At 45.7% G+C, this 4,449-nt stretch overlaps 1 pseudogene; it reads right to left on the bottom strand.

The window, feature by feature from the left end:
* Positions 1-2,518: 2,518 nt before the first annotated feature.
* LOC147001858 (aspartate aminotransferase, mitochondrial pseudogene) lies at positions 2,519-3,814 on the bottom strand (annotated as a pseudogene).
* Positions 3,815-4,449: the final 635 nt, after the last annotated feature.

The following is a 4,449-nucleotide window of genomic DNA, read 5'->3' on the forward strand; positions in this document are numbered from 1 at the left end:
CAATAACTCCCAATAGGATGAGGTTGACGGTCAACCAAGCAGTAGAACTGGATGAAACTCTAGGCTCTAGAACAGCAATGACAAGACATCTTTTGCTGTCCCTGTTGAAGTGGCAACAGACCTGCTGGGTTTTGTAAAGCATAATTTCTGTAATGTAGTCTGCAGACACAGTTGCTCCACACCAGGAGGACAAACTCGAGGACAACGGTTAATGACAGAACTAGTAATTTTTCTCTTGCGGTCTCTAATATGAGAGACTCTACTGGGGTCCTCGGGGGAGTCCCTGATACCATCCAAGGCTTCAGGTAAAGCGTCTGACCTATTCCAGTGCCATGGCTATAGGTGTTTGGTGCTGTGATTTTTCTTTTTTTTAATTTTTAATATTTTTTATTACGTATTTTCCTCAATTACATTTCCAATGCTATCCCAAAAGTTCCCCATACCCCCCCCCCACTTCCCTACCCACCCATTCCCATTCTTTTGGCCCTGGCATTCCCCTGTATTGGGGCATATAAAGTTGGCAAGTCCAATGGGCCTCTCTTTCCAGTGATGGCCGACTAGGCCATCTTTCCATACACATGCAGCTAGAGACAAGAGCTCCAGGGTACTGGTTAGTTCATCATGTTGTTCCCCCTATAGGGTTGCAGATCCCTTTAGCTCCTTGGGTACTTTCTCTAGCTTCTCCATTGGGAGCCCTGTGATCCACCCAATAGCTGACTGTGAGCATCCACTTCTGTGTTTGCTAGGCCCCGGCATAGTCTCACAAGAGACCACTATATCTGGGTCCTTTCAGCAAAACCTTGCTAGTGTATGCAATGGTCTCAGCGTTTGGAAGCAGATTACGGGATGGATCCCTGGATATGGCAGTCTCTAGATGGTCCATCCTTTCATCACAGCTCCAAACTTTGTCTCTGTAACTCCTTCCATGGGTGTTTTGTTCCCAATTCTAAGAAGGGGCATAGTGTACACACTTTGGTCTTCATTCCTCTTGAGTTTCATGCGTTTAGCAAATTGTATCTTATATCTTGGGTATCCTAAGTTTTGGGCTAATATCCACTTATCAGTGAATACATATTGTGTGAGTTCCTTTGTGATTGTGTTACCTCACTCAAGATGATGCCCTCCAGGTCCATCCATTTGGCTAGGAATTTCATAAATCCATTCTTTTTAATAGCTGAGTAGTACTCCACTGTGTAAATGTACCATAATTTCTGTATCCATTCCTCTGTTGAGGGGCATCTGGGTTCTTTCCAGCTTCTGACTATTATAAATAAGGCTGCTATGAACATAGTGGAGCATGTGTCCTTCTTACCGGTTGGAACATCTTCTGGATATATGCCCAGGAGAGGTATTGCTGGATCCTCCGGTAGTACTATGTCCAATTTTCTGAGGAACCGCCAGACTGATTTCCAGAGTGGTTGTACAAGCTTGCAATCCCACCAACAATGGAGGAGTGTTCCTCTTTCTCCACATCCTTGCCAGCATCTGCTGTCACCTGAATTTTTGATCTTAGCCATTCTGACTGGTGTGAGGTGGAATCTCAGGGTTGTTTTGATTTGCATTTCCCTGATGATTAAGGATGTTGAACATTTTTTCAGGTGCTTCTCTGCCATTTGGTATTCCTCAGGTGAGAATTCTTTGTTCAGTTCTGAGCCCCATTTTTTAATGGGGTTATTTGATTTTCTGGAGTCCACCTTCTTGAGTTCTTTATATATATTGGATATTAGTCCCTTATCAGATTTAGGATAGGTAAAGATCCTTTCCCAATCTGTTGGTGGCTTTTTTGTCTTATCGATGGTGTCTTTTGCCTTGCAGAAGCTTTGCAGTTTCATGAGGTCCCACTTGTCAATTCTCGATCTTACAGCAGAAGCCATTGCTGTTCTATTCAAGAATTTTCCCCCTGTGCCCATATCTTCAAGGCTTTTCCCCACTTTCTCCTCTATAAGTTTCAGTGTCTCTGGTTTTATGTGAAGTTCCTTGATCCACTTAGACTTGACCTTAGTACAAGGAGATAGGAATGGATCGATTCGCATTCTTCTACATGATAACAACCAGTTGTGCCAGCACCATTTGTTGAAAATGCTGTCTTTCTTCCACTGGATGGTTTTAGCTCCATTGTTGAAGATCAAGTGACCATAGGTGTGTGCGTTCATTTCTGGGTCTTCAATTCTATTCCATTGATCTACTTGTCTGTCACTATATCAGTACCACGCAGTTTTTATCACAATTGTTCTGTAGTAAAACTGTGATTTTTCTTGCCTGCATAAACTTTCAGAAAAGCTGGAGACAAAAGGATGAGGGAGTTTGGTTTAGAGCTGAAAAAATTCCAGATACCAGCAGTGGAAGCTTCAGCCCTACCTCTTTTCCGAGGAATGAGTTTAGTCTCAGAGCGAGCATTATGCACTGTGGTTGGAAACCGGATCTACTCACCACCATCCACCCTCCCTCACCCTGCATGTGACTCTCACGAGCGCAAAGGCTGAAAGGAAAGTGGTCTCTATTCCTTCGCACCTGGGAATTACTTGGTGACCTGGTGAATGGCATCAGCAAGGTGGGCAAGGTAGCCCACATTGCCATAGGTGACCCCTGCCACGGAGATTTGGCCATCTTTTGTCATGTAGACCAAGAAATCCTTGGTCAGCCACTCCACCTGCTCAGGCTTTAAGCTGGTGAAACAGAACATGCTGATCTGATCAGTGATGTGCTGCCAGTTGTGGGAAGAGCCCCCTTTCTTCAACTTGGAGACCAGCTGGGTCCTCATGCTGATGATGCGGTCAGCCATGCCTTTCACCTCTTGCAACCACTGCTTCCACAAGTCTGGAGAAGTCAGGATGGTTGCTGCAATCCGGGCCCCATTGAGATGTGGGTTAGAATACAGGGGACAGATCAGGATCTTTAGCTGTGACTCTACCCTTTTGGCTTCTTTGGCATCTTTGCAGACCACCGTGAAGGCTCCCACACGCTCACCGTATAGGCTCATGTTCTTGGCATACGATTGGCAGAGACAGACCTTGATGCCCTGCTTGATGAAGTGCCGCACGGCCCAGGCATCCTTACCACCATCACCGCTGGCAAAAGCCTTGGTAGATAAGTCAAAGAATGCGAAGGGATTCTTTTTCTTCACCACGGTTGTCATTTCCTTCCAGTGCTCTGGACACGGGTCCACACCCATGGGGTGTGAGCACAGGCTTGCAGGACGAGAACACTCTGCTTTGGGATTTTTGTTATGTCTTCTAGGGCTCCAGAGAAATCAAAGCCACAAGTCTTGGGGTCATAGTAGCGATAACCTTGGAGATGCATGCCAGCATCTCCAAGCATCCCTGAAGATGGGCATATGTTTTCCCCAGGATGGTTTGGGCAGAAAGACATCTCTGCTGAACTTAAAAAAAATCTTTGCAGAAAATTGCCTCCAACCCTTAAGGCTCCAGTTCTGGAAATGGTCTGCACAGTGACAAACCGGCTGCTTTTCAACACTTCATTGTTCTCGCCCATGATCAGTTCTGCAGAAGCCTTATAAAATAGGCAGGCATTCTTTGTCCAAACTTTTTGCAGCAATCTGGGCCTCTGCCTTCCAAACACTGGGGAGCACGTATGGCTTTCTGTTATCATCCCTGTAGGCACCAACTCCCAGGTTCCTCTTCTTGCTGTTAGTATCTCTCTTGTAGGTTTCAGTAACTTCCAGGATGAGATCAGAAGGTCCCATTTCGACATGGGTCCACCAGGAGCTGGCTCTGGCAGAGGCTGCAGCAGCAAGACCTGGGTGAAAGGCAGCAGCCATCCTGGAGAGGACAAGGCTAGAGTGCAGGAGGGCCATGGTTGGGGGTGGGGGATAAGATGGCAGTGGGTGGTAGTAGAGCTGAGGGAAGCCCATCGTTGAATTGTTTAAGCATACTTATAATCACTCTTTTGAATTCTTTGTCTGGAAATTCTTCCAGGTAATGTGTATGTATGGCATTAGTAATTTGTGGAACAGATCTATATCTTGGTTTCATATCTGGTTCTGTTTCTGTGTTGGAATTTCACATCTACAGCACATTGTTGGTTATGGTTCCTCCTTCTTTTTCTTCCTTTGCTACTTCCCCATCCCATCATCTTTGTTCAATCTACCTTTCTTCTTAGCAGAGAGATGTCTAATGTACAGGATAAGACTAAGGGAGAGTAATTTTCCTATTTGGGGCTGGTACAAAAAGTTCCAGAGAGGCATATGTTGGCCTAAGCTGGAGCAGTCAGTAGCCTACTTGTTACAAAGGCTGCGTGGCTGGGCTCCTGGAACAAAGTTCCTAGCGGTTTTAGATGGATCTAGTACATCAGGTTGGCCAGGAACCGGAGTATAGTTTCTGAATTGTGTGCATCTAAGCAGGGGAAGACACGTCCTTTTCTGGAGGAGGTCCATGGATTGTGTTTGTTTACTAAATTTCGGGGTGGGGTAGGCATGTCTAAGCATAGGAA

This window comes from Mus caroli, unplaced genomic scaffold, assembly GCF_978045245.1.
Source record: "Mus caroli unplaced genomic scaffold, Mus_caroli_1 scaffold_12, whole genome shotgun sequence".
Classification (NCBI taxonomy): domain Eukaryota; kingdom Metazoa; phylum Chordata; class Mammalia; order Rodentia; family Muridae; genus Mus; species Mus caroli.